This window comes from Apium graveolens, chromosome 5 (genome assembly GCF_009905375.1).
Source record: "Apium graveolens cultivar Ventura chromosome 5, ASM990537v1, whole genome shotgun sequence".
Lineage (NCBI taxonomy): Eukaryota > Viridiplantae > Streptophyta > Magnoliopsida > Apiales > Apiaceae > Apium > Apium graveolens.
In genome coordinates this window covers 20,367,572-20,376,374 of record NC_133651.1, presented here as the reverse complement: position 1 = coordinate 20,376,374, position 8,803 = coordinate 20,367,572, and the positions used below count along the sequence as shown (strand labels likewise).

The 8,803-nt window shown below is 39.4% G+C and overlaps 1 non-coding gene across 1 annotated transcript; it reads left to right on the top strand.

The window, feature by feature from the left end:
* The first annotated feature begins 3,962 nt into the window (after positions 1-3,962).
* On the top strand, positions 3,963-4,069 carry LOC141663266 (small nucleolar RNA R71). The gene has a single exon (XR_012551344.1). It is a non-coding gene; the product is annotated as a small nucleolar RNA R71 (small nucleolar RNA).
* The last annotated feature ends 4,734 nt before the right edge of the window (positions 4,070-8,803 follow it).

Genomic DNA, 8,803 nt, shown 5'->3' with positions numbered 1-8,803 from the left:
ACTACCTTCGCATTATTTGTCGGCAAACCCTTGACTTCAACCCATTTCGACATATAATCGACTGCCAACAAGATATACTGATTAGTACAAAATAAGACAAACGGCCCCATGAAGTAGATTCCCCAAATATCAAAGACTTCAACCTCGAGAAGCACATTAAGAGGCATCTCATCCCTCTTGGACATATTACCCACACGCTGGCATCGATCACACTTTAAAACAAAGTGATGCGCATCCTTAAATAATGTAGGCCAGAAGAATCCCACTTGAAGGACACGAGCTGCTGTCTTCTCTCCACCATAGTGGCCTCCATAAACAGTCGAATGACAGTCTCGCAAAATCCCCCCCCCCCCCCGTTTCGCTGTACGGAATACATCTCCTGATGATTTGGTCAGCTCCTTGCCTAAACAGATATGATTCATCCCACATGTACCACTTCACCTCATGAAGAAACTTCTTCCTTTGAGCGTAAGACAAGTCTGGAGGCACGATATTACTCACAAGGTAGTTCACAGTGTCTGCAAACCACGGTTCTTCCTCTTGCACTCCAAACAGCTGCTCATCGGGAAAAGACTCATTTATCAATGTCTTATCCTATGAAGTTGTACTTGGATCTTCCAAACGAGAGAGATGATCAGCGACTTGATTCTCAGTACCTTTTCTGTCCTTGATCTCTAATTCAAATTCCTGAAGCAAAAGAACCCATCTAATCAATCTAGGCTTCGAGTCCTTCTTCGAGATGAGATATCGAATCGCAGCGTGATCAGTGAAAACTGTCACCTTCGTCCCAAGAAAATAAGATCGAAACTTCTCAAAACCGTAGACAATGGCTAAAAGTTCTTTCTCAGTAGTAGTGTAATTTAGTTAAGCATCATTGAGGGTCTTAATAGCATAGTAGACCACATGAAATATGTTGTCCTTTCTCTGTCCAAGAACTGCTCCAACTGCATAGTCACTTGCATCGCACATCATCTCAAAAGGGTCATTCCAATCTGATGCAGTTATGACAGGTGCCGTGATCAAACTCCTCTTCAAGAACTCAAAAGTAGCTAGGCACTCGTCATCAAACTTGAATGGGTCATCCTTCTCTAGAAGATTGCACAAAGGTTTAGAGATTTTAGAGAAAACCTTGATGAAACGCCTATAGAAACCCGCATCACCAAGAAAGCTGCGGACTTCCTTAACAGAAATTGGTGGAGGAAGGTTTTTAATGACCCCCCCTTGGCTTTGTCCACCTCGAGACCCTTACTAGAGACCTTGGGCCCAAGAATAAAGCCCTGTTGCACCATAAAGTGACATTTCTCTTAATTGAGAACCAGATTGGTCTCAACACACCTTTTAAGAACGGCACCAAGATTTTGTAAGCACTCGTCAAAAGAATCACCGAACACAGAGAAATTGTCCATGAACACCTCCACATTATGACCAATCATGTCAGAGAAGATAGCCATCACGCATCACTGAAATGTGGTCGGTGCTCCACACAGACCAAAAGAAACTCTTCTAAAGGTGAAATTACCAAATGGACAAGTGAAAGTAGTCTTTTCTTGATCTTCTGGATCGATACAAATCTGATTATAGCCTGAAGAGCCATCCAGAAGATAGTAGTACTCATGCCCAACCAATCTGTCAAGCATCTGATCAATAAAAGGAAGAGGGAAGTGATCATTTCTCGTGACCTTGTTCAGCTTTCTGTAGTCCATGCAAACTCTCCATCCCGTGACTGTTCGAGTAGGAATGAGCTCATTCTTCTCATTAGCTACAACCGTGATACCTCCTATCTTCGGTACACACTGAACTGGACTCACCAAAGAACTGTCAGAAATGGGATAGATGATCCCTGCATCCAACCTTTTGAGAATTTCCTTCTTCACAACTTCTTTTATGATCGGATTGAGCCTTCTTTGTTTCTCAACAGTAGGCTTGCTACCTTCCTCTAGAAGAATTTTATGCATGCAATAAGAAGGGTTGATCCTTAATATCTGCTATCCTCCATCCAATTTCCGATTTGAACCCTCTTAGAATTTTTAAGAGTTTTTCTTCATCACTACCTGAAAGGTCGGATGCAATAATCACAGGCAAAGTAGATGCATCACCTAAAAAGCATACCTTAAGTGTTCAGGCAATGGTTTAAGCTCAAGTGTAGGAGCTTCATCAATAGATGGCTTGAGGCGCTTTGGAGATTTGTTCAGCTCCTCCATTCCAAGAGATTCAAAAGGCATATCCATCTTCCGCTTCCAAGGAGAAGCATTCAGAAATTGCAACTGCTCATTACCTTCATCATCTTCACTATCTGAATTCCCCAACAAGGCCTTTTATAAGGCATCTGACCTTAACAATTGATCAAGTTCTGAAGTGACCACATAATTGACCAACTCCACCTTTAAGCACTCTTCATTTTCCGTAGGGAATTTCATGGAATTAAACACATTAAAAGTTACATCTTGATCCAGCACTCGCATGGTGAGCTCACCCTTCTGCACATCTATCAAGATTCGTCTAGTAGCCAAGAAAGGCCTTTCAAAGATTATGGGGATCTTCTTATCCTCCTCGAAATCAAGAATTACAAAATCAGTAGGAAAGATGAGTTTATCCACCTTGACTAAGACATCTTCAATAATGCCTCATGGATATGTAATAGAACGATTGGCCAACTGCAAGGTCATATAAGTTGGCTTTGGATCAGGTAAATCCAACTTCTTGAAGATTGACAAAGGCATCAGATTAATGCTAGCCCCCAAGTCACATAAGCATTTGTCAAATGACACTTTTCCAATGGTGCAATGAATAGTGAAGCTTCAAGGATCCTTAAGCTTCGGAGGCAACTTCTGTTGCAACACAACACTGCATTCCTCCGTGAGAGCAACGGTCTCTAAGTCATCAAGCTTTACCTTTCGAGAGAGAATACCTTTCATAAACTTCGCATAACTAGGCATTTGTTCAAGAGCTTCAGCGAAAGGTATGTTGATATGAAGTTTCTTGAACACTTTCAGAAGCTTCTCAACTGCTTATCCAGCTTTTTCTTCTGCAGCCTCTTAGGAAAGGGAGGTGGAGGATAGATATGTTTCTCCCCTGTATTACCCTCAGGAGGAGTGTGTTCAACATTAGACTTTCTTGGTTCCACTTCTGCTTCCTTCTGCACTTCTTCTTCAACTACAGGTTCTTCATCCGAAACTTGAGAGTGTTCGGGATTTGCAACTTTCCCAGACCTCAATGTAATTGCCTTTACCTTCTCCTTAGCTTCCCTCTTTCCTGGAACTTCAGTGTTACTAGGAAGTGTACCAGGTTGACGATTTAACAAGGCATTTGCAATTTGTCCAATTTGATTTTCCAAGGTCTTGATAGAAACCGCTTGGCTCTTACACATGAGCCTCAACTCCTCCAATTCAGATTTTTCATTAGACTATTGCAGCTGGAGTTGTTGTCTTGGTGCATATTGCGGTTTCTGAAAACCAGGAAGGTTGTACTGCTTTGCTGGATACTGCTTATAAGGCTGTCGAACCGCATTCTGAGAATTGCTCCAACTGAAGTTAGGATGATTGCGGTTGTTAGGATGATAGGTGGCTGGCACAGGCTGCTACAATCTCTGAAAGTTGATCACGAACTGAGCTGATTCGCTAGAAATAGCACATTGCTCTTTCTCATGCGCACCAGCACAAAGCTCACAGACACTAGTGATCTGACTAACTTTATAATTAGCCAAAGAATCTACCTTCATCGTCAAAGCTTTAAGCTGCACAGCTATAGCAGTAGCTGCATCCACCTCCAGAATTCCTGCTACCTTGCCCTGAGGTAGTCTCTGAGAAGGATTCTAGTATTCATTAGCAGCCATCAGTTCAATCAATTCGTAAGCTTCATCGTAGCTTTTAGCCCACAAGGCTCCTCCTGATGCTGTATCAAACATGGGTCTAGAAGTAGCACCCAACCCATTATAGAAGCAATTAATGATCATCCAGTCAGGCATCCCATGATGAGGACACTTCCTTAGTATCTCCTTATATCGCTCCCAAGCCTCACACAAAGACTCTCCAGACTGCTGCGCAAATTGAGTAAGAGCAATCCTGATTGCAGCAGTCTTCGCCATAAGAAAGAACTTAGTGAGGAACTTCTGAGCCAAATCTTCCCATTTAGTGATAGAGCCCGGTGGTAGAGAATGTAACCAGCTTTTAGCTTTATCCCTCCGAGAGAATGAGAAGAGCCTTAACTTTATAGTATCTTCAGACACTCCATTGAACTTGAAGGTGTCGCATATCTCGATGAAATCTCTAATGTGCATGTTGGGATCTTCTATAGGAGAACCCCCAAACTGAACTGAATTATGTATTATTTGAATCATGCTAGCCTTGATTTCAAAAGTGTTAGCCGTAATGGTCGGTCTGACAATGCTAGACTGAATATCATTGATCTTTGGATGAGAATAGTCCATCAAAGCCTTTGGATTCGCTTCTGGTTCACCCATCGCAATAAGAGCTTTTTCTGCTTTCTCAACTAAGATTTCTTCTTCAACCTTCTCCTCTATAAGAACTTCTTCGAAAACTTCCTTAGCTACTACTACTTCTTCCTCAACTTTATACAGTGTTCTCTTACGAGACCGAGAACGCGTATGCATACACGCTCGCTAGAGTACCTGAAACACGTCAAGGAAATAAGTAAGTAACAATATCCGAGTCACTGAACTTTAACGAACACTGATGACAAACACATAAACTAAAAATTAACCACGAGTCCCCGGCAGCGGCGCCAAAAACTTGTTAGTCGCTAGAACACGCGCTAATATTCACGCAAGTATACGCGATCGCAAGTAATATAGAATTATTTCTAGTTTGTTCCCACAGGGAATGGTTTAGGTTAACTTCAATCAATGTATTTATGCAACAATGGTATGGTTATTATCCAATACTAAGACGAATAACAAATTGAGGTTGTTTATACTAAGATTAATTAAGAGATTATAGTAAAGAACATTAACTAAGAAATTAAAGAGAATTAAATACTATATGACACAAACATGAGATTCTAACTTCATTAAGTACTTCATTCAATAGCTTTTTCGTTCTTAACCTTAGCATGCAATGTTGATGACACTAATCAGATAACACGAAACTGATAAACGCCAACTTTCGTTGTACGAATACCATACTACCAGACATCCACAAATGAGACAGAAGTTGAATATACATCAATTATATTGAGACCCTATATGTCTATAGAATTTGACAACATAACGGTTTAATGCACAAGTTATCTATCATGATTACATAGGGCAAGTAAGATGGTTAAAATTACCTATGAATCATGTTAACAAATACATGAACCTATGCTAGCATGGCAAGTTCTAAACCATAAATTCACTTTCGCTTCATTAAAGATTAACACGCTATCTTATAAGTTCACGACGCTCATAAGACTAATAAGCACAACCAAAACTAGGATATCATACAATCACCACACACTAAGGCATCGAAACAAATTAGCTAAAGAAATCCATAAATAAATCCGCTAGAACCCCACGATAATGATTAGCCCATAATCGGACTCATCATCAACGTGGGTTCCGATGAAAACATGGTATAATAAACGTAGTCTTTATACTGAATAAATAATAAACCAAGTACGAAACAAGTGTATAGGTTCACGAGCAAGAAAACTAGCATCCAAAGTTATAACTTAAAACAAAGAATCACAAGAATAAATTAGATCCTCTTCACCTTGGTGGAATTGTGCTCTACGATCTTCTTACGCCTTCTCCTTAAGCCCGGTACGTCTTGTTGTGAAAAACGACCTTAAGTTATGTTTATATAGCATTCCATGCAGATTAGAAGTCTTATGGATCAAAATCAGAGTAGAAACAGGATTCCTGGAATTCGACCCGGCGCGAGCGCGTGCTTCACCAGCGCGGGCGCGCTGTACTTCTGCAATCCTGGCGCGGTCGCGCGCTACTACAGCGCGGGCGCGCATGCTCTCTGGAAAAAATTCTGACTTCTTCTTTTCTTGCTTTTATTCTAGACACCATCCTAACATCATATTAGCATCAAAACAATGTCAATTCACCTGAATTCTTGTTTAACGCCTGAAATGCAAAAACACTACAAAACACGTTAAAAATACTAACAACTTGAGTACAAAACACCAATTCAAAGCTTTACGAAGCGTTATAAAGTGACATAAATGCCACTCAACAGTTATCAACATGGAAGCTCCGAAATGCATTCGGGACATTCAAAAATTAACTGGGCGACTAGCCATCCTTCGACGCTTCATATCAAGATCTGAAGAAAAGGCATTGCCATTATTTGCCGCACTCAAGAGGTCCAAGAATTTTGAGTGGGGGCCCGAATTCCAGAAAGCCTTCGAAGAAGTAAAAGAATACCTTACCAAGTCCCCACTCTTAATGAGACCTGATCCAAAGAAAACCCTTCTGTTATATCTGGTTGTGTCCGATCGAACTATGGGGGCTATTTTGGTCAAAAACCATGAAATAAATCAACATCCAATTTTTAGGTCTCCCGCGTGTTGAAGGATGCAGAAATAAGATATCCGAACGCTAAGAAGTTCGCATATGGGTTGGTCATGTCCTCTGTTAGGTCACACACACTGTAGATGGGGTGAATACAGTGTATAATACAATCAAATCGAACTTTAATATCTTAAGTAACATAAAACAAACTTTATTGAAATAATAAACTCTGTTACAGTATGGAACTGTTACCTCTCAGTGATGAACAAATATCACGAGAGCTGCTAGGGTTACAATGAATAATCTTCTCGAATATGATAACACTTATAGTGTAAACCCTATGTCTGTGTTTATATACTACACAGTTACAAGATAATCGCTAATTGATATGGAATATAATTCTGCTTCCTAAAATATATCAATCAGATATCTTTTCTTCCAAGTATTCCATTCTTCACGGAACTCCTTCTTCATGCACATCTCTTCTTATATTTATCTTGATCTTCTTTCCTTTAATCAGCTACTGTCCTTATCTGATCGTCCTTCAGCACTTAAGTTCTGATATCTAACTTCTGATGATTATCTCCTGATAATATAAGTACTGATATCCTTAAGTCCTGACTTCCAGTATAAGTACTGATCAACGGTTAAGTACTGATTTGTCCTGTTAAGTAAGATCTGAAATCTAAACATAAATTATATTAGCCATGACATTATCAAATATATCTAACAATCTCCCCTAACTTGTAAATTAGCATAATATACAAGTTTAACAGATATTTGATGATGTCAAAAACATTAAGTACAAATGCATGAGAATTAGACTAGATAACTATAACTTACAGTCCTTAAAGCTTTACCAATATTCAACTTCTGATAACAACTTCAGTCTGTACAAATATCAGAATTTAAGCAGTTGTAGATCTTCGACTTGGATTCATCATCTGATCTCTCTGATGTCAGGAGTTGTTCTGAGATAATTCTTCAACAAACATCTCTCAACATATCTAAGTTCATCAATCATTCTCCTTTTGGCATCTTTAAGCTCTGCAGTATCTTCACCAATTTGAAAGATTGCAGCTCTGAGATCATTGATCTTTGCTTTTCTTATATCCTGATCCAGTCTGATCAAATAAGCTTTATCAGACTCAAGATTGAATTCAACAGCCCTGTACCCCAGAAAGGTAGTTATAATCTTAGCAGTGTTGGGCTTCATTTCAACTATATCACCATTGTGATCTCTGTACTTTGGAACGTATGTGCTGTCAGACTTAACAGAATAAAACCTTTTCTATCTCTGAATCTGTTCTTTCAAATAGTTTGCAGCAGTTCCTGTTATTCTGTCATCCACTTGAAGTAAGAATAGTACATGCTCCAATTCTTCAAAATACTTCAATGGAATGGCATTTTGTCTTATATGATAAACCCTACCATCTGTCATGAAATACAACAAGATGTATTCTTTCAAGTAGGTATGGTAAACCATCTGTACAGATTCCAGTTGATTCAATCTCTCAGGAGTTGCTCCAATACCTGGTTCACTCAAGGAAGTTGGATCATTGGTAGTGTTATGTATTCTTCTTTCATCAGCACTTCCCAATCCAGTTTTATCTCTTGCTTCCTTTCCAGTAACTACTCTTGCTTCAAAACCACTTGCAGTAGTCTTCAAAGATTGAGTCTGTTTTGCTTTAGTGAATCCTGGTAAGAGTGTCTTTGGTCTATCTTCTGATATCAAGTTAACTTGAGCTATGTCAGAGGTTACTTGCTTCTTCTGAATATCAGAACTTACAATTTCTTGACTCTGAACAACTTGAGCCATGTCAGAGGTTGTTTTAAGAACTTTTCTTGAAGTCAGAGCAAGATTATCCTTTTCATCAGTAATTTCTTCATCCTCAGGAGGCACATAAACCTTGATAGGTTCACCAATCTTTTCTTTACCCTTGGATCTTGGATCTATCTGCAGTTGTGATCTAGCCAATGTTGCTTCAGTATGTGTCCTTTCTTTGATCACAATGCCTTTGAGTTTTGGAAGTGGCTTTTTACCAAAAGCTTCAGATTTAGATGTGACTTTCTCTGATTTAAGCCTGTCTTCTTCTTCCATTAAACTTTCCAAGTCCATTCCTGGATTTTCCTGAAGAAATAACTGTCTTGACATTTCCTCATCAAGATCTAAAAGTTCATCAGAACTTATCCTTTTACCAGCAGCAGAACTTATTCTTTTCCCAGTATCAGAACTTGTCCTGTGACTTGTGATTTCAGCTTTTCTTGATGTGAATCTTCTACCTTGACTATGACCTCTACCCATTCCAGGGTTTCCTTGATCATCTTTTTCATCATCCTTCCCTG